This window comes from Narcine bancroftii, chromosome 6, assembly GCF_036971445.1.
Source record: "Narcine bancroftii isolate sNarBan1 chromosome 6, sNarBan1.hap1, whole genome shotgun sequence".
NCBI lineage: Eukaryota > Metazoa > Chordata > Chondrichthyes > Torpediniformes > Narcinidae > Narcine > Narcine bancroftii.
In genome coordinates, this window is record NC_091474.1 from 150,484,563 (window position 1) to 150,507,162 (window position 22,600).

The 22,600-nt window shown below is 38.9% G+C and overlaps 1 long non-coding RNA gene across 4 annotated transcripts in view; it reads right to left on the reverse strand.

Annotated features, from left to right (window-relative positions):
• The window catches only part of LOC138736591 (uncharacterized), a 206,642-nt gene that overhangs the window by 13,486 nt on the left and 170,556 nt on the right, over nucleotides 1-22,600 (reverse strand). For 2 of the 4 annotated variants that reach the window (XR_011340420.1, XR_011340416.1), the window contains 2 exons: nucleotides 17,024-17,284; nucleotides 15,089-16,051 (listed from right to left, as the gene is read on the reverse strand). The exons of 1 other annotated variant lie outside the window; for it this stretch is intronic. This is a non-coding gene — a long non-coding RNA (uncharacterized lncRNA). Of the gene's footprint in view, nucleotides 1-15,088; nucleotides 16,052-17,023; nucleotides 17,285-22,600 lie in introns of those variants that run through there. One more of the 4 variants, XR_011340417.1, reaches the window with a different exon arrangement.

Below are 22,600 nucleotides of genomic sequence, written 5' to 3' on the forward strand. Positions count from 1 at the left end.
TACCGTTTACCTTTACTTTTTAATCATCCTGCCCCTAGCTGAGCAATTTTCAGGCCTCCTTCATCTTTAAAGAAAAAGTTGAAAATTTTCTAGTCCCAAGCAAATATTAGTGAAATAATTACATTAGTACCAGTGATCTAAATCTGCTATTAGTCTTATCATTAATCCTACTATTGAATCTAGTTATTTCCTATCAGATTTCATTTCTGATTCTTTCAAATATTGAAAACCTTAACCTATCAATTCTTCAGAGCACAGGATAAATTTGATTGTGAGAAGTACAATTTTATATTTATATTCTAATATCACTTGAAAGATGGGAACCTTTTTTGAGGAAAAGGAATGTGGCATTATCCCAAAGCAAATTACTGAATTGTCATCGTTGGAGTTTACCTTCAAAAGGTTTGTATAATTTTCTGTGGATGGGGCTTTTTATAAGTTGTAGAATTGGTATCAACAATAACTGCATTTAATCAATAAGGGTGATGGTAACTGTTAACTCTATTTTCTGTAAAAATTTGGAGACAGCAAGCAAACTACACATACTTTGTAACAAGGACATTCACACCACATGCAGGTTGGCCATTTGAGGCTACACACCTGGCCATGAAGTATAACAGGTAGCAGCCATCAAGTTCAGTATAATTGCAGTATCTTGGCTCGAATTTGGCAGGATGCGAGATTGTCCCTTTCCCATTCTTGACTAGGAAGTTCTAGACTAACATTTCTTTATAATTTAGTTTTGGAAGTGTTGTTTCTCAAATGAGATATTAAAGGAGGTGTGTATGTTCTCTTAGGCAGATGCAAATGAGAGCATGGCACTATTTCAGATGAGGGCATCCTTGTCAATATTAATTCTTGAAACAGATTATCCTGATGCTGTATGTCTAACATTGCTCATTGCACTTGGCTGCTGTCTTCTTTACATAACAAACAAGAGAACACTTCACTGGGCATCATCAAGTAATGATATGTAGGTTCTCCAAGACATAAATCAACAGGTTGTCATCCTGGTAGAATTGCATGTGGCTTCTTTATATCAATATCCAGACAGATTATACAGCAGCCCCATCTTCAAAGTCTGCCAACATATCCTCATTTCCTGTGGTTATGTTACTATGTTGGTTGTAGAGATGGGCATGAAGTTACAGGATCATACACCGCAGAAACAGGGGCTTCATCGTATCATGTCATTGACCATTGTTGAGTAAGCATTTATAACTGTAACCATTTACCAACACATAGTCCACAATCTCCTATATTTTGGTGATTCATCTGTTTGTCAAGATGATTCTTAAATGTTGTGAGTGTAGCAATCTCCACCACCCCCTCAGGCAATGCCCTCCAAATTCCAAACACCTCTCTCTAAAGATTTCCTACAGACTTACCTTTTAGCTTAAACCTATGTTCTTTTACAATTCTGCTATGGGGATGTGTGCTCAGCACATGATATGCAGCAGATCCATGATACATGACAGGCAAGGTGCATTACAAGCATATTTTGTGAACATCTTTCCAGATCTCTCATTGACATGTCAGAAGAAAAAAATAATTTTCACGGGAAACAAAATCTCACTCGTAAATGGAGTGAAAAGCTCGAAGAAAGTAACATTTTTGAAAGTCATTGAAAAGAAGAAAATAGACATTGATGAACAAAATAAGTATTTTTAAGCTTAAAAATCAGCTAGTTTCTGATTTTTTCACACTGAAAACAGAGCAATGACTTAGATCAGTGCTTCTCAACCTTTTTCTTTCCACTCACATACCACTTTAAGTAATCCCTATGCCATAAGTACTCTGTGATTAGTAAGAGATTACTTAAGGTGGGAAGGGAAGGTCAAGAATCACCGCTCTGGACCCAATTGTTACTGAAATATTTTGTTTGAGAAAAATGGTCATTGGCCCATTTCCTTTGGAGTAATAAAACTGTGCACATAATGAGTCAATTAGGTACAATTAAAACAGTGGTTTTCAAATGTTTTCTTCCCACCCATATACCACTTTAAGCAATCCCTTACTAATCACAGAGAACCTATGGCATAGGGAATACTTAAAGTGGTATGTGAGTGGAAACAAAAAGGTGGAGAACCACTGATTAAATAGACAAAATTAACTGTGTTTGAGATAAAGAACCAGTTAGTTTCCATTTTCAATGCATCACTGGTTATTTTTAACAATGACATTTTCCACCATCATCTAGATTTTAGTTGCACTGAAATTTGAAACTCCACCCTTCCAGAACTAGTCCTGCAGAACTTTAAAATACTCTTTCCCAATGGCCATTTTATTTTTTGATGGCTAGAAGTGTATTTTTTAATTTTAAAAATTGGCAAAATATTGTTTTAAATATAAGCACTTTAATGGATGAGTGCACCATAAATGGTAAGAGCTGGAAACTTTTCATCAATGACATGAGGAGGAGGAGGCTTATAACGTAATGTCCTGTTTAGCTTAGAGGATGGCCATCGACAGCAGGCGTAACTATCGCGGGCAACCCAGGTGGCATGACATATGTTCCTCTGGAGGCAAATTATTGGTGAAAATGTTTATGTCTGATCAGCCATCTTCGATTCTGGCATCACCGTCTCTTTGCAGAGAACAACAATGCTTAGTCCATTGCTACCGCTGTTGTTTTTGAGTCAGAAGGTTGTGAGATGCTGCCCTTATGTAGAAACTGGAGTCCATAATCTGGACCAATACAGTCATTGCACTTTCAGATGTGTTGGGTTTTTTTAATTGCCTTCTGAACAGAGGCTCTGTTTGGCCTTTCATCTGGAAGTATTCCATGGCACTATTTTAAGGAGAAAATGGAAGCTTTTTGATCCTGGCCAACATTTGTTCTTCAACAAACTTTACTAAAGATACACAGATTATCTGCTCATTGATTTCACTGTTGAGTGGGTAGGGTCCTGGCTTCTGCACAAATCAGCTGCCACATTTAGAACTCCAAGGAATATGCAGTGTCAAGTACTTTTGAGATTGCACAAGGTGCTAGAATAAAGTTATTTTCTTCCAAACATTGGGATCAGGATATGGAGGGAGCAAATTCTTTGGTGGAAAAACCCCTATAAACAAATGATCTCAATCATGGTAGTGCCCAGGAACCAATCAGAATTGTCCCATCAGAATAAGAGCATGAACAAACATGCTGAGTTTTTAGCCAGTGGTCAGTTTAGTTCGAAACGATACCAGGACCACCAGGCTTGTTGCATATATTTAATACCCATTGGACAGCGCTAATTGCTAGTCTGGAGTTCTGAAATCTGATTCTGCAGTCAGTGTACACAATCAGCCCTACCTCACCCTAAAACTGTCAGCATTTAGCAGGCTTGATTTTCTGAATGACTCACATGTAACAGCTTGAAGGATAATCCCCACCATTTGACACCCAGTACACCCAGTCAGATAAAAGCTTGGCAATTCATATGGTTTTTCTCAAACCAGATTATTTGGGTTTGATGAAGCTGCAATTACAAGGTCTAGTGGACCATCTAAATGACTTCATTCATTTCTCGATAGTGTTTATTTGACCAAAGGTTGTGATCTAAAGCTGGAGAAAATGAAGCAGTCACTTGTATGTTACGGCAGGCTGTCAATGTGTCTCCCTTGCTTCGAAAGAAAGAGAACCACACAGAAATTACAGATGACATTCAGAATAGAAGCTGACAGTTTCTTAATATATGTCAAAGTCAAGAAAATCCAGATGCAAAAATTAACCCTCATCTTATGTGGTTCCAATCGTAATCATGCTTAGATCAGCTGGTCAAAGGTTAAAAGCCAAAGGGGACTCCATACCTCATGGTGAGTTTATTTGTTTGTGTTGATGTCAGTCATCTGCCCTGCGCATATCCCTTTTGCCCCCAAGTGGCCAGCGTCATCATTTTGATCACCGGGAGCAGTAGTCAGTCAATAATCCCGTGTAGCATTGAGTTAAGGCTCATTCTGCATTGAATTCATTATTTTTCCCTTCCTTACACTGACAAATAGCAAAAGGCTACTAAGAAAACCAGCAGTAACTCAATAAAGACTATTCCAGTGTTAGCTACTTGTATGTAAGAGTGAATACCAGTGTAGCAGTTTAAACAGCACAATTTGCTTAAAGTATCAAAGATGCAGTGGGAACCATCAAATGACATTTTCATGTTATTGCACAGTCATGTCCAATGCATGGCAAAGTGCGATCAGTACTGTATTTTAATCTCATCACTGGAAATCAACTTGGAAATGCCATTAACAGAGTAGCAGACCTTGACTTGTCAATCAAAGTGCGATCAGTACTGTATTTTAATCTCATCAACTTGGAAATGCCATTAACAGAGCAGCAGACATCGACTTGTCAATCAACTAGTTGAGTTCAGCATTACATGTAAATGGACTAGGGTTCGTGATCTTCTTATTTCTTTCTAATAACAATTGTAAATTGACTTCAAATATTTTGCTTGGCAACCTCCGTTCTGGATGATGGAGGCATTGATTTGTATCATCAATAACAATTTTCTTTCAATTTAGTGTCAGATGTACGTACGCATTTCCATGACCTGTTGCATTGGAAAAAGCGTACGTGTGCATGATGCTTTGCATTTAGAAAGTATGGTAGGAAGACTGCAAAATCAACCATTGTGAAATGCTAACATGGCACTTGTGCTTCTAATTGAGCACAAAAATGTGGTTTAATGAGATACGAGAGTGAGCTTTGTAGCAGTGATAAGAGTGGAAGGATGGCAACATTGTTGGAAGGTGATCGATGTGCAGTGCTGCATTTAACAGTGTGCACGAATCATGTCTATCATTCGATAGAGTATTTACTGATCCAAGTCACGTGTGGCAGAGTCATTGAATTATCTGTGACATTTATTTACACTGTCCTCTCAACATTTGGACTAAATCACTGGTATTGTGGTAACTACAGTTATGGTAGCACACTGATTAAATTACTAGACTAGCAATCTAGAAGCTTTGATTAATGATTGAGATGAAAACTTCAAGTTACACAACAGTGTTTAAATTTAGTATTTAAATGAGTTCTGGGATTAAAAAACTAATAATGAGTCCACACATCTACTGGCTTACTGTAAAATTCCAACAAGCTCACCTATGTGTTGGAAAAGTGCTCTCCTTGCACGTTCTTGCTTTTATATGTCATTGCATGCTCAGTAATGAGCTTGATTCTTTACTGTTCTCTCAAACTGCCAGACAATAACAATTGGGGATGATCTTACTGGTGGCATCCAATGTTCCCTCTAATTTTTAGTAGTCAAGTGGGTGCAAAAATCTTATGTTGTGTAATTTTTTTTTCCTGTGACAAATATAAACTTGAAATTGTTTCAAGATAATTTTGGCATGGCCTATCTCTCCTGGCTAATAAAACTCTGGTTGGCGTGTTTTAATATAATACAAGTATGATTGCATTCTATGAAGTAACGTATTCTATACTTTGTTCAGTTTGTTGTTCCATTAAATAAAGCATTAATGAGTATTTCTTATTTTTATGTGATGCAATGTCTAAATAAATTAATAACAGTAACGTCCATCAATTCTTATTAAAGTTGCGGGAAATGTTAAAGTTGCGGGAAATGGTTTAAATTATTGTTAAAGTTATTATTGTTAAAGTTATTGTTAAAGTTGTTAAAGTTGCGGGAAATGGTTTAAATCAAAACTCATTCAATTACAAAACTAGTTGACAAACTATCCAGATGCTCAATGTGAAAATCTCCACTCCTAACACAGTTTATGTAGGTTTATAAAATATTTGACACAAAACTTCATGGAATAACAATAGAATAACATACATATTGAAGTCCCTCAGATTTTTTCCAATAAGTATCATTATTAATTACTACATTCATTTAGCTAACTAATCTTTTGTGCGCCCCTTCATTTCCTTTGTGCGCTGGTGGCACAATGTGTGCGCGCACACAGCTTAGAGAGGACAGGAGTGGCGTCGACTTCCAATGAAGAAGGTTTAAAAAAGCATTATATAACTGACTTAACATTTGATTACCATGTGGAGAATGAGTAATGGGTATTATGTTGGTCTTCAATTCAACTGTGAGGAAGAAGGATTTTATTTGGACTATTCAGAGAATAAACAGAATGCTGATGGACTGAGACTTTAAAATGTAATAGAATCATATTTGCAAAGATGCCACAAATAAAGTTTTATTTCAACATACAGCACTGTTCAAGAAAAAAATGTTTGGTAACGTAGTCTGACAATAAACCAGAAATTAAGCATTTTATTCAGACTTTTTGTCTTTGGCCTCACGGGTGATTGACACAAACAAATGGGCCGTGTGTGTTACAGTTATGCTTTATTTCCCTACCCATCATCATTTCCCTGGACCCTTGTTCATGGAATGGTATGAGGGTGAGTGTGTCAGGGAGGATGAGAGTTGGGTTTTAAGATAAAGGGAGTGGATGAAAAACTTAGACTTCAGTTGTCCCTTCAAAGACATTGAGTGTCAATGGATCTCGTTACCTCCTTTGGTGTCGCACCTCCTGTCTTCTGTAACCTCCATAGCCGCATGACCTCCTGTCTGTTCCAAGTTCTGAGCCCTGGACATTCAGCATGAACCTCAGCTCCTAGTTCCAAACCCCCAGTGTGATTAAGAAGCTGCAGATTCTGAGGCCCTTCAGGAGCCCTGCTCACCATTGGCACCCTCATGACTTACAGTCCTGATACCTGATTCCCAGAGGCTTGTTGCCAGCAGCCCATGGTGTGGTGTGAGGGCTTTGCCCACCATGCCATGTACTAGTGTGCAGCTGTAATTTCTGGGTCCTCTTTTAGGTTTCCCTGCCTCCGTGGGGAAGGGGCTGTTCGCCCGGTCTCACATCTTGGGTCGGTAGACAGCTGGTAATCTAGTGCTCTGGGCAATTGAGCATGGGTACCACCACCTTGGGCATAGATGTCCACAAATATTTGATGTAAAAACTCCCCTGCTGGCCCCTGTCCATTCTGCAGACTGTTCAAGTCTGTATGAGGCCATCTGATGGGACAGCCAGGGAGGAGGACCCGTGGAGGAGCACTGAGAGACACATCTCCACTCCTTCACTCCTCCTGGGTCCACGGCAATGGTGGGATTGTCATTATAGCAGCTGCAGCATTAGACATTAATGTCGAGTTGTCAGTGTCAAGATTGCATGGTTAGTGGTGGTGGTGTTAGTTGTGTTTGTTGGAATTGGCTGATGATCGGTTGCTGGGGGGAGGTGGGTGCATTGAATGTCAACCTTAGAATTGGGAGGGGGCCCAGCCTAATGACTTGCCTTGTGATTGATTTTCAGTATGATCTATTTGCTTCAGTATTCTAGAGATGTTGTTGACAGGGAAAAACATCATAAAATGTGATTTTCTATCTATCTTGGCATCAGCAAACAGGCAAATAGGCTTTTTCCATATTTTCATTTCAGATTGTCAAAGTGCATGCATGACATCACATAAAACCCTGAGATTCCTGTGGTCGCAGCAGAATTATTACTTATTGGTAGTGCAAAATAAGCTGTACACAGTGTAAACATGCAAACAAATAAATAACTGTAAAGAGATAATGAAGGTAAACAAACTGACTGTGCAATACAGAGAATAAAAAGAAAATCAATAAAGTGCACAAGTAAGAGTCCTTAAATGAGTCCCTGATTTAGTTTGTCATTAAAGAGTCTGATGGTGGAGGGGGAGCAGCTGGTTGTGCTAATCTTTTGGCATCTATATCTCTTTCCTAAGCAACAGTGAGAACAGAGTGTGTACTGGGTGGCGTGGGGCTTTGGTGAATGGTGCTACGCACCGATGGCAGTGTTCCCTGTAGAGCAATGGTTCTCAACCTTTTTAATTTCCACTCACATACCACTTTAAGTATTCCCTATGTCATGGGTTCTCTGTGATTAGTAAGGGATTGCTTAAGGTGGTATATGTGTGGGAAGAAAAAGTTTGAAAACCACTGTTTTAGTTGTACATAATTGACTCGTTATGTGCACAGTTTCAGAACTCCAAAGGAAATGGGCCAATGACAAATATCTCAAGCAAAATATTTCAGTAACAATTGGGTCTAGAGCAATGATTCTCAACCTTTTCTTCCCACTTGCATAACACCTTTAGCAATTCCTTACTGATCACAGAGCACTTAATGGCATAGGGATTACTTAAAGTGATATGTGAGAGGAAAGAAAAAGGTTGAGAATCACTGCTGTAGCCATACTCAATAGTGGGGAGGGGGTTTTGCCTGTGATCTCCTGGGCTGTGTCCACTACCTTTTGGAGGGCTTTACACTCAGGAGTATTGGTGTTCCCATAGCAAACCGTGATGCAGTCAGTCAGCAAATTTCCACAGATACGTGCATCAAGTTTATTTCAGACCTTAGCATTACTCAGGTGGAAGGTTGAAACTGCAGTGTTTGGGCAAAGCCACCATTTTGCGAACAAGAAATGTGGATCCACAATTAGTGCCAGTTTTGAAATCCCATGGATCTTAAGCCTGGGCCTGCTAATGCTTGATCATTAATAACATACATTATAAATTAAAATAATATATTCTTCAGATTACCATGACCAACCCAAAGGAAATTTTGGGTATTAGAGATCAGGCTGCAGATTGATTTCATTGTGAAATTACATTTGCATCTTTATACTTCTGTTCCGATGGTGAGCTTAAATTAATTTTTGCAAATTATTCATATAATTGCATTACATTTGTATTTGAATAACATTTTACTCATTTATTTTAAAAGGGTAAGCTACAAAATATGAAACAGCCAAAATTTTCTCAGCAGGATTAAGTTAAAGGCAAAGATCTCACATTAATTCAACCATATGAAACAAAAATAAAGTCTCTTTCCATTATATTTTTCTACTTTTATTTTAGGACTAGGATGTTGAAATGTTTTCCTTGGTAATCAGTTTGTATTCTTTTTAAGGAGTCAACTTGAAAACTCTGCCTGTTGGCTTAGATCATATTACTTACTGAACATCCTCAGCACTTCATTCCATTAGGTAATGCAGCCCACTCTTGACCCTGGCAATTGACCTTTAACAGAACTAATTCCCAGAAAATGTCTCCCTCAAAAGTCAGTGGTATTGAATAACAATGGTTTCATTTTATATGGATGCTCACATCTCTCTGAGCTTCCAAGCCAGCCTATCCTTCGCATGACCCTTGTTCTAACACCAAACCACAGATGGGCATACATTTCCTATAATACTGTTCAGAGGGTGCACTGCAATTTCCAGAACAACCTCACTTTCTTAAAACAGAAATGCTGTTCTCACATTTCATTTTTACATGCGAGATGTGATCAGTAGAGGAAAGCATTGCCCACATAATCACTTGTCAAGGCACAACACACCATGACTTCCAGTCTGCACGATGTGCGCACATTAAAGCAACTGTATCAGAGTTTGAATTCTAGATCAAAGGTGATTTCTGAAAATGATTTAGAAAATGCTGGTTAGCCTGTACTCAGAAAGTAATGCAGTGAGCAAAGAGTTAACTGTGGAGGCAGAATTGTAATGTACAGCCAACAAAAAAGTAGCATTAAGAGTGATTCAGGTTATTGAGTCATCTGTAAAGTAGGATGTGAAGATGTTATTCCTTAAAACACAAATTGTCTACTCACCTAAATACAGTTCATGGCAAATGCATGAATCAGTGCCAGTATTTTGGCCTTTAGGTCATAAAGTTGTGCATGCATGCTCCATTCAGAATAAAACAGATCATTGCAGATCGTCGACTATGCTTTTGGATGAATTGTTTGGGTTGATCCTCAACATCCAATCTGCATATTAACCTGTCCGTGTAGACCAGCATCCTGCTTAGAAATTGCTTGCTATGTTTATTCTTCACTAATGTTTGTGCACCAAAGCAAACTGCATATAAAGGGCCTTTCAATCTGCAATATTCCAAAATACTTCCATCTGATGAACGGTCAGCAATCTGAATGGTTGACTCTGGTTCTCTCCTCTCAGATGTTGCCAGACTTATTGGGTATTTCCAGCACTTTCTGATTTATTTCAGATTTCCAGCATCAGCAGATTTTTTTCTTGCTTTCTGATTCCAAGTTATTTTAGAGCCACGGAAATATTGCTGCAGAGCAGACACTGTGGTAATGCAATAAGCTAAATTTTATATGCAAGATCGCACGCACAGCTAAATGCTGATGACTAAATGATTTGAATGGTTAATTGAAGGATAAGTATTAGCCAAGGTTGGCCAGTTGCTCTTTCTTGAACTAATGTTGTGAAGTCTCCTGCCAAAACATAATGGTTCTGACAACACAGTTTTGCAATGCTAGATTTGTTTCAATCTTCCTGCCCCATTTTCTGCAGTGGGACATGGTTCAAAGGCAATCACAGCGCCACAGATGAAGGAGTATAAGAAGATGCTTGAGTTTCAAAACACTCATCACCACATTCAAGAGAAAATTTTACACAGAAGTCCTATGATATTGCCGGAAGGAAGACCCAGCATTAAGTCAACTTTTGTTATTTACACTGAACCAAGCAAAGCCAGCATAATGTAGGGTCACTGTGTCATTTTACACAGCAAGCCGGCATTCCGGGAGCAAGGGGCAGGATGTGTAACTCAGCAGCGTCGGTGTCTAGTGTGGTGTATAGCATGTGCGTCAGACATATCTTTCTACACAAAAATGGTGATAGATCCTGATGTGCTTATACTACTAGCCATGAACATGTATACCTCACTTCGAACACAAGCACAGTTCCTGCGCATGGTGCAATGACATTATGATGCACAGATGGACACAGAATTTGTGTGAGCAATGTGTTCATGGGATCAGAAATACATTGGAGTAGAAATAGAGGAGAAGTAGAGAGATGTTTGAGGCAGAAAGGCACACAGACCTTCGATGCCATAGATGGATAGAAAGACGTGGAGGAGAGAGAGACCACACGAGCCCATGTACTGGTCTAATATCCTCAAAAATTTTGATGAATTTGATCAGCGGAATCATTTCCGTATGTCTTGGGACATTTTTGACTTTGTATTGAAACTCGTTGAGCCACAATTGAGGTGCAAGAAAACAAACAGGTGACAGCCTCGGCTTGAACTCACCGTTGCTGTGTGGTGGTACGCTATCCCATGTGAATTTGTATTTTTGATGTCGGTGTGCCCACTGTGTGTGTGTTGGTATGCCAAGTTACTGGAGCATTGAAGAGGGACCTCTTTAAATGTTTTGTTGACCTGCTGAATGGTGCATCTCTTCAGGAGACAATGGACAGATTTGCTGAACGGGGTTATCCAATGTGTGTTGGTGCCATCAAAGGAACACATATTCCCATCGGAGCCCTCCATGAGGATGTACTAGTTTACTACATCAGGAAGGATGATACGCCATTGTTCTTTAAGCTGCTGAGGACCACAACCAATGATAAGGATCATGGCCTGAGTTACAATTATTTCCCTTTATCAATTAATGTGTTTCTTATGTCATTCAAACACAAACTTTTTGTTGTTCCAGCTTCATAGATGTTTATATGAGTTCGGCTGGTTGAGTTTTAGCCAATTCGCCCATTTACAGAAAGACTGAAGATCAAGGCGAGTAACCGCTTCCCACTTGAAATAAGTTTATATACTCCAGTGTACAGTGATGTATGTGGATCAATCAATCATGTTTTTTTTGTCACATGTAACCATATAGGATACAATGACAATAGAACATGTATATGTTAAACTGAATGAATGGCTGACTGACTCTACTTCAATGAGACTTAGGGTCAGATTTTATCCTGACCCTTGTAAAACAGCCTCTAGAAAGCATTAGTGATTTCAGAAGTTCCATCTTATAAATCTACATTGCTCTGCCCAGAGAAATCCAAAACTGTTACCGGAGTGGATCTGTGCATCTAATCTAATCGAAGACCCAGCTTATCCCCTGAGTAAGTGGCTAATGAAGGAGGGAGTTCACTAACCACCTACACTTAATCAACATCAGCGAAGCTTTAACTTCCATTTAAGCTTGGCAAGAATGGTGGAAAATGCTTTCGGATGTCTCAAAGGTTGCTGGAGGTGCCTGGCCAAGTGACTTGATATTTGTACCACTTTTGTATCAGACATTGTCATCGCTTATATATGTGAAATCAACAAGGAACATTTCTTGCCAGATTGGAGCACTGAGTTGCCCGATCTCCCTGAGGAGCCTGATTGAGTTGTTTATCAGAGTGCACAAGCACATAGTCACCAGGCGATCCATGAGGCAATTACGTAAGCAATTTAAGCAAGCAAATAACATCTTTTAGTCAATATATATTACATCTGTCAGATAATTGTAGTGAACAGGAAACACATAAACAACAATAAAGAGGTTTAATTCAACTGCGTTTAACTATTTGTAACTGTCCAAATGTACAAAACACCAATAACCATGTGCAAAAGTAGTAACTATTACATCACTCCAGCAGCTGGAGGAAGGAGGAGGAAGAAGGTGATTGAAATGGCCCATATGCCTCGTCTGTGTGATGTATGCTCTTACTCTGCTGTGGTGCTGGAGAAAAATACTAGCTATGGGGTGCAGGAGCACGGTACTGTTGTGTGGGTGTTTGTTGCAGTTGAGTGGGAGCAGGGTGCTCTTGTGAGGAAGATAATATGAGTCCATCATTTCCCATATGAGTGATGCCTGGTTCTGCAGCTCACACTGGAAGTCCTTGAACATGTTGCCGAACCCATTCATTTCCTCAGCCCACTCACTTCTATTGGACTCCAGTTCTGTTCTCTCCACCTCCTCAGCTGCTCCTCACAGGTCTTCTGCACCTCCAATCGAAGATGCTCCCTCTCTACGTCCTTGCGGTCCATAGCCAGTAATATTTCCTTCATCTCCCTGGTCAACGCCCGGGATTTGGTAGGTTTTTGCAGCAGCTGGCATCCTAGAAAACAACAGGACACCAGCGTGACCATTCTTTATGGGCAAACATACTTGCAAAGGCACATGAAAAAAAATGTTAATCGTGAAGTGAATTAAGTTTTTACCTAGTCCATCATGAAGTGTGGATTCTTTATTGCTGGCCTCTGTATCTGTGCCATTAGGGACTTCGGCATCAGGACTGCTGCTGGAGGAGGGAGACCAGCTGGAATGGTCTCAGGTGAAGTGTGGCTTAAAAGAGCAACTGGATTTGCCGAGTGACTTGTACCCCAGATGGAATAGCACAGATCAAAATATGGCCAGTACAAATACCCTCTACCGCTCCTGCCATTGTGAAGGTATTTCTTACGCAGGCCTTTCAGCTTGTTCATCACCTGTGACTTGTCCTTTGTAAAGCTTCAGTCGCTAAGCTTTTGAGCAAGCCTCTCCAATGATGGGCCACCCTTTACAGTTCCCGTAGTGTAGCGCTTGATTTTGTCCTCCACAGGAGGGTAAGGAGCTTGCGGATCTCTTCATCTTCCCAATTCGCAGACATCGCGATGCTGAATCCTGACTGTTGCTTTAAAATGTTCAAATTTCATGCTGTTACTTCTCACACATTGGGCATCATCTCAACGTCATATTCCTATATGTGGTCAGCATATGATTCTATTGCCTGAAACTAGTTTTGAGAAATATGTGCTTTCAATACCAAAAAAGGGGTATATATCTGATTTATATTGTATTTTACAAGAAAATGAAAGTAAGAAAGATTGGTATAAAGATAAGTTGAAATGGGAAAAAGATTTAGGTTCTACAATAGCTGAAGAAGCCTGGATAGAAATTTGTCAAAATAGTATTCGGAAATTGATTAATGCTAGATTAGCGATGATTAATTATAATTTTATAAATCAATTATATTTAACACCAGAGAAATTAAAAAAATTTGGTCTTAGTAAGTTAGATTGTTGTTTTCACTGTGATCAGACGGCTAATACTTTTTTACATACTGTTTGGTTTTGTGACCGATTGCAACAGTTTTGGAAAGGTATTCAATCTATATTTAATAGTTTATATAATATTTATGTTGTATTAGATCCTGATATATTTTTATTAGGGAATATGCAATCATTAATTGACTTAGGATTAAATGATTATCAGATTTCTTTTATCTATTTAGCCTTAACGGTGGCCAAGAAATGTATAGCGCTTACTTGGAAAGATAGAAATATATTAACTTTGGATAGGTGGTGCTTAGAGATGAAATCCTGTTTAATTATGGAAAAGATATCTTTCTCAATTCAAGATAAGATGTCTTTTTATAAGCTGAAGTGGACTCCATTTGTTAAGTACATGCAATTAAATTTGACTTAAATATGTTTTTAAGTGTGATATTTTAGATTTGATGATTCTTTTTTTTCATTATTATTTTTATTGTAGGTGAGTGTTTTTATATATATATATATATATATATATATATATAATTTTATTAATTTTACTAACTCTTCACTCTTTATTTTGGGGGGAAGGGTGAGTTTTTTTTATATAGATTTTATATTTTCTTAGTGGCCGTATTGGGGGGGTGGGTTAGTTGGATTTAAATTAGGTTACTAATGTTGTATTGTAATCTTATTATTTTATTTTTTTTTATTATTATTTTTATTGTAGGTGAGTGTTTTTTTATATATATATATATATAATTTTATTAATTTTACTAACTCTTCACTCTTTATTTTGGGGGGAAGGGTGAGTTTTTTTTTATATAGATTTTATATTTTCTTAGTGGCCGTATTGGGGGGGGGGGGGTTAGTTGGATTTAAATTAGGTTACTAATGTTGTATTGTAATCTTATTATTTTATTTTTTATCTTTTCTTGAAATGTAATTTTTCTTTTTATTCTTGTGATAAAATCTTTAAATAAAGTTTTAAAAAAAACATCATATTCCTTATCCAAGTTGGTCCCGGAATGCCAGATTCACCTTTTACACAGGCGGCATCCTGGAACTGACACTGTGCCTTTTGCCAGAAAAATGCTGGGACTGGAATGGTCCCCATCATTCCATTTCAGTGTTTTTTTAGACAGCAGGCATAGCATAAAAAAACTGCCAATATCCCAGAATGAAGCAGCTATATAAAAGTTTCTAAAACAGTTACTCTCTGCTGTTTTCAGAGTATTGAATAGATGACAAATACATTGATGCTGCCCTTGCACTGTTTAACAGATCATTCTCTCTGTTACTATATCCTCTGCACTGAACTTCTGTTTTATGATGCACTACATATTGTATTTACATTTAGGATGACTTGACTGGATAGCACACAAAACTAAGATGTTCATTATTTTGTCATAGTGCATGCAATAATAAACTATTCAGTCCAATTTGGTTAAGCATATTAACCACGTGGAGTAAACTTATTAAGAGATTTGAAAGCACATTCAAATCAAATATTTATAGCATTATCCAATATACTCCAGTGGCTGACTCGAAACAAATGATACATCTTTGCCGCTATTTCTGACAAATAATCATTGCTGATCACCATTACATAACACTGAACAATAAGATTTTTTAAAAGGTTTGCTTCCTAAAAAAAATGGGGATTGTGATAGACAACTTCAAGCTGAACACAAAGATAACCAGATTTTCTATATCATTTAGGAAGTTGGAAAAATACTAAGTTAACTTTGATTGAATTTAGCCTGTTTAATCGCATAATGATGCTGGCACATTGCGTTAATTCAACTGACTTAAAAATGTTTTGCCACTGATTTTCATTTGTACTCGGCATCTGATGTCTCTCGTATCAGTGTCCAACAAGTCGGCCCGCATTGATGGATCTCTGTTGCCCTGATACCACTTTTCCATGGTTGCAATATCAGATGAAAGCTTTCACCACGTTCATCACTGACTGCACTAAGATCAGCAGGGAAGAAATCTAAGTGCAAATGCAGAAAATTAATTTTCAATGACATATTGAAAATTTGTGCACCATGGTTTTGTTTGCTTGAAGCAGGTTGTCAATCAGCTGGATACAAAAAGGTTATATCTAAAAAGGGTACATGATAGGAAATTTTTAAGGTGATTTTCATGATTAGCAGCCTAAAATCCATGAGGTATACCCAAAAGTCTTCAGGAAGCAAAATGTTCATTGTCCAGCATAATTAATACTTTTTTGGTGCCTCCATTTCTTTCTATGTAACCTTACGTCATCTGCAAAGGAGAGAGACAAAATGATGAGCATACTCAAAAGTAAGCAAGACCCTATGACCAAACATATGATTGCACACCTGGATTGATCTATGACATACATTTATCCTCCTTAACCTTACTCATTCATTGCAGTTTTGGGATATTTGTGTATGGGCTATTCTGAAGTGCAAATATAAAAATACTCTTCCAGCCAATTTCCTGTATTAGCATTTTCTTCAATCAGTCTTATTTACCCACCAGAAACTCCACAGCATCTTTTCACCATTGGGCCCCCAGTCTGAAGGTACCATCAACTTAATGTAACACCTGAAGAAGGCCCAATTCATCGACATAGTAATTGTAGAACTTAGAACAAAATGGTTTAGGCTCACAGAGGTGAGCCTAGCTTAATTAAGTAGTTGACCATGGTCTGAAGTGGATTTCAGGACCATAGGTAGTAGCAAATTGTACTTCACACAAGGCCACCTCTCAATCCCCTGCCTGCTCTCAATACCTTAGTATCCTGGAGGTGTCCGGGAGAAGCTCACAAAGCCCTCTGAAACATCAGCAGAGCATTGGTAAGTTTTCATCTGCGAACACCAGACCTATCATAGGGTTGCGCCCAACAATCTAGGTGGTTGCTCCTCTTTCCCTGATCTTGGGAGTTGTTACTTTGAGATGTGAGTGCAACTGGAAAATAAAGACAGCTTTAGACCAGTGAAGCCTGTTCTGACATTTCTATGCCTTGGAAGGGATATTTGAAATGATGTCTCATTTTATTTTTTTTTAATTTGTCTGTTATTTTTAGGTTATTCCAAAACTGATTTCCTGGCATACTGAACTATTGTTTCTTGCTGAAGGAAGCTAGATTGTTCCACCCTCAAGTGAAGCTGACAGCCATTTGAATAAAAGCACAATATAATATATATATATATATATATATATATATATATATAGCACAATGTTATTTTTATTACTATTGTTATTCCCCACCTGATATTCTTGTCAATATTAGTGCCATTTCCTGTGATGTGCGATAGCATAACGTTCAAATGAAAATGAACTCTGTTGTCATTCTCTCAGAGGGTGGAAACACTTTGCTGGCATGCAGTACCCATGGACCTCTGATACCTTGCTGAGGTGGCCATTATTCTTGTAGGACTCCTCACAGAAATCACTGGCAGATCTATGAAGCCACCAGGATACCACGGCAGAACCACAGTCTGTCTTCATCCTGAATTCACAAGGGACTTCCTGTGGAAAAGGTAATGGCACACAGGTAATACAGGAATCTGGACCAATTTTTTTGGTCCAGTGGTACTGACACCAACTATTAGGCGTAATTCATGTTGTTAACCAAGTGTAGATGACAGCCAAATTTAGATCAATCACTCTGGAGACTAGAGGGGCTGAGATGGCCTGCTTCCAAACTGTAATTGTTATACGGTTATATGGTTTATATATGAGTGACCACAGAAGCCAATTACCTCATCTCTTGAATAAATCCGGAGATTTCAACTATTTTTTCTCATAAAACATACTTCATATTTGAGACACTGAGGGAAATAGGTTGTTTGTTTCCATAGTGTGCAAATTAATTGAATTTCTTGGTAGTTTCAGTGATATCTCTGCATTGTCTGAATGTCTCTTGACATAATTATTAACACAATAATGTTCTCTCTGTTGCTCAGACAGAAGCTACCCTGCATGCTTTTGAACAGTGGTTTACACATGAAATATTTTGCATAAAGTCCACACAGAGAAATTTTATATACATTCTCAGGTCCAAACTATTCCTTAAATACAAAGAATTAATTCAATCACCAGAAAGGAGTTCCAACTTTAGTGGGATAGGCAGAGAAGCGTATGTTTCCTGGAATTCTATTGACAACATTTAGGACGTAACCATTGGAAAGTGGAGATTCTGGCTTTCATTTAACATGGTCTCTGGAGGTCATTGACTAAAAACTCATAAAATAGTGGTTTCTAATTTGATTTGCTTTACATTCAGGGTTTGGTGGTGTAGAGATGTAGTAGTTAAGTGGTTAGATTGTAATCCAGAGGTCTGCACTATACACAGAGACATGAATTTGAGTCCTGCTTCAACAGCTGGTGAACATAAATTGAAGAAATTAAATGGTATAGAAATAAGTAAAAAAAGCATTGGTGAATATGAAACCATGGATTGTCATTTGGTCCTCTGACTTCTTTCAGGACTGGAGATCTGCTGTCATTATTCAGACTGTGCAGGACCCAAGTCCATCAAAGTAGATGCCCATTCACACATCAAACAGCACAGTAGCACAGTTGCACCATCCCGGGTTCAATTTTGATTTCCATTGCTTTCTGTGGTGATAAACAAGAAAATCTGCAGATGATGGGTCAAGTGCAATGCACAGGCATGCTTGAGAAACTTGACAGGTCACGCAACATCCATAAAAAGTAAAGGCTAACATATTTCCAGCCACATGCCAAGGCCATGCTTTGATCACTGAACATTGACCACTGAACATTTCCCCAACCATAGAGGTATGTGCAATAGTAGAAACTAAGGGGAGTTGATAGAAATTTGGGGTGAATAAAATTGAATTAATATAGGATTACGATAAATGAGTGCCTGATGGTAGGTCTATTCTCAGTGGAATGAAGGCTTGTTTTGGTGCTGCACAATTTGACACCTTTATTAAATATAACCAAACTAAACAAGCCAGTCATATGGTTCAGAAGCAGTTAGGTAAATTATGTCCGGGACATCACATTATCACATCCTGTGATAATCATTTAACATATTCAGATATACAATATCTTCCTTGTGTGCCTTTTGCAGTACACCATTTGAGTGACTTTTGCTGTAGACACAATTGCAAGTTCCAATGATTGTGTTTTATTCGCATGATGTTCTGCACCTTGTTTTGGTATTGAGATGCCTTATAATCAGAGCTGTTTTCACCACTTCAGCATTGTGGTTATTCATTTTCAGCAATTATTGTTCTGCATTCCACAATCTCAACTTCATTTTGTCTGAAATGGAAATCTTTACATTTAAAAATAATGAAAGGTAATGGGTGTGAAAGGAGTTCGTCTGAGTGGAAATTCCTTAGTTTTAGCTTGATTGTTCTTCCCGGTCCCGAGAGAATGGAGACCGACCATTTATGGCACAGAAGGTTATTCCATTCAACAATAGAACAGTGCAGCAGGGAAAACAGGCCATTCAGCCCTACTAGTCTATGCCAAAACTTAATTCTGTTTGTCCCACTGGCCTGCACCATTTCCATTAACCTCCCGACCACTCCCAGCAATGTACCTATCCAATTTATTCTTAAAACTTTAGAGGGAACTGCATTTACCACATCAGATAACAGTTCATTCCACACTCCCACCACTCTTTGAGTGAAGAAATTCCCCCAAATAATCCCCTAAACCTTTCCCCTTTCACCCTAAATCCATGTCCTCTTGTATTTATCTCTCCTAATCCAAGTGGAAAGAGCCTACTTGCATTTATTCTGTCTATTCCCCTCATAATTTTGTAAATCTCTAGAAAATCTCCATTCATTCCTCTATAATCCAAGGAATAATGTCCTAATTTGTTTAATCTTTCCCTGTAACTCAACTCTTGAAGACCCAGCAACATTCTAGTAAATCTTCTCTGCACTCTTTCAATCTTACTGATATCTTTCCAGTGACCAGAACTACACAAAATACTCCAAATTTGGCCTCACCATTATCTTAAACAATCTCACCATAACATCTCAACTCCTGTTGTCAATACTTTGATTTATGAAGGCCAAAATGGCAAAAGATTTATTTACAAACTTGTCTACCTGTGACACCACATTCAGGGAATTATGTATCTGGATTCCCAGATCCCTTTGTTCCTCCACACCTCTCAGTGCCTTACCATTTACTATCTATGTCATTCCTTGGTTTATCTTTCCAAAATGCAGCACCTCACACTTGTCTGCATTAAATTCCATCTGCCATTTTCTGGCCCATCTTTCCAGCTGGTCAAGATCCCTCTGCAAACTTTGAAAGCCTTCCTCACTGTCCAAAACGCCTCCAATCTTAGTGTCATTGGCAAACTCTCTGATCCAATTTCCTCCATTATCATCCAGATCAATTACATAAACAACAAACCACAATGGTCGCAGCACCGATCCCTGAGGCACACCACTAATCACAAGCCTCTAGACTGAGAAGCAATCACCCACTATCACTCTATGTCTTCTCCCATTCAGCAAATTTCAAATCCAATTTACAACTTCTCCATGGATACCTGGTGTCTGAACCTTCTGTACTAACTTCCCATTTTGAATCTTGTCACAGGCCTAACTAAAGTCCACATAGGCAACATTCACAGTCCTTCCTTCATCTGTTTTCTTGGTAACCACCTCAAAAAACTCCATAAGATTCGTTAAACCCGACCTACCATACACAAATCCATGCTGACTATCCTTAATCAGCGCTTGGCAGTTCAAGTATATCAGATCTATTAGGACACCCTCCAATAATTTACCTAATGCTGATGTCAGGCTCACTGGCCTGTAATTTCTTGGTTTACTTTTGGAGTCTTTTTTAAACAACTGAACAACATGAACTACCCTCCAACACCTCACCCATGGCTAAGGACATTTTAAATATTTCTGCAAGGGCCCCTGTAATTTCTACACATGTCTCCCTCCAGGTCCAAGGGAATATCATGTCAGGCCCAGGGAATTTATCTACCGTTATTTTCTGTAAGGCAGCAAGCACCTCCTCCTCTTTAATCTCTACATGTTCCATGCCACTGCTGCTTGTTTCCCTTCCTTCCTTATACACTCTGAATAAATACTGATGCAAAAAAAACTGTTTAAGATCTCCCCCATCTCGTTAGGCTCCACGCATAGATGACTACTCTGATCTTCTAAGGGACCAATTTTGTCCCTTACTATCCTTTTTCTCTTAACATACTTGTAGAAACCCTTCAGGTTTTCCTTCACAATATCTGCCAAAGCAGATTTTGCCTTCCTGATTTCCTTCTTCAGTTTTCTCTTACATTTTCTATACTCTTCTAGTTCCTCACTTGCTTCTTCTTGCGAACAATTGCTATACACCTCTCTCTTCCTCTTAATCAGATTGCTAATATCCCTTGAAAACTAAGGTCCCTATGCCTATTAATTTTGTATTTAATCCTGTCTGGAACATGCAAACTCTGCATTTGCAAAATTTTGCCACTTACTGAACACATCCTTGCCAGAAAACAATTTATCTCAATCCACTCTTCCTAGATCCTTTCTCATTTCCACAAAATTGGCCTTTCTCCAATTCAGAATCTCAACTCGAGGACTAGGACTATCCTTATCCATAATTAACTTGAAACTCATGACATTATGGTCACCAAAATGTTCACCAACACATACCTCTGTCACCTGATCTGTCCAGTTCCTTAATAGGAGATCAGGTATTGTATCCTCTCTCATTAGAACCTCTATATTGTATTAGAAAATTTTCCTGAACACATTTGACAAACTCCAATCCATCCAGCCCTTTTACAGTATGGGAGTCCCAGTCAATATGTGGAAAGTTAAAATCTCCTATTAACACCATTTCCTGTTTCTTACATCGGTCTGCTATCTCTCAACAGATTTGAACTTCCAATTCTCTCTGACTATTGAGCGGTCCATAATACAACCCTATCAGTGTAGTCACACCTTTCCTGTTCCTCAGCTCCACCCATACGGCCTCTGTAGATAAACCCCCTGGACTGTCCTGCCTAAGCACAGCTGTGCTGTTTTCCCTGACTAGCAATGCCACTCCTCCCCCTTTCATCCATCCCCCTCTATCACATCTGAAACACAGAACCCCGGAACATTGAGCTGCCAGCCCTGCCCCTCCTGCAACCAAGTCACACTAATAGCAATAATGTTGTAATACCATGAGCCAATCCACGTCCCAAGATCAACTGCCTTTCCTTGCATTGGAATAAGTGCATCTGAGAACATTTCCATCACGTACAAACTTTTGATTTTTGTCTGTATTTATAGTCTTCACATGACCTTTACCATCCTCCACCTCACTATCTGCTCTAACACTCTTGTTCCCATCCCCCTGCCAATCTAGTTTAACCCCCCCCCCACCCACCTCACCACCTCCAGAGCAGCACTAGCAAACCTACCTGCAAGGATGTTAGTTCCCCCTCCAGTTCAGTCGGAGCAGGTCCCCCCTTCCCTGGAACTGAGCCCAATGGTCTAGAAACATGAAGCCCTCCCTCCTGTACCATCTCTTTAGCCACATATTTAGCTGCATTAACTTCCTGTTTCTAGCCTCATTAGCACATGGCACGGGTAGCACTCCTGAGATGGCAACCCTGGATGTCCTGTCCTTCAACTTTGCACCAAACTCCCTAAACTCTCTTTACAGGACCTCCTCATCCTTCCTACCCATGGCATTGGATGCCTCACCATCCCTCCTAAGAATACTAAGAACTCGATCTGAGATGTTGGAGACCTTGGGACCAGGGAGGCCACAGACCATCGGGATTCTCGATCTCTCCCATAGAACCTCTTATCTTTCCCCCTAAATATTGCATCCCTA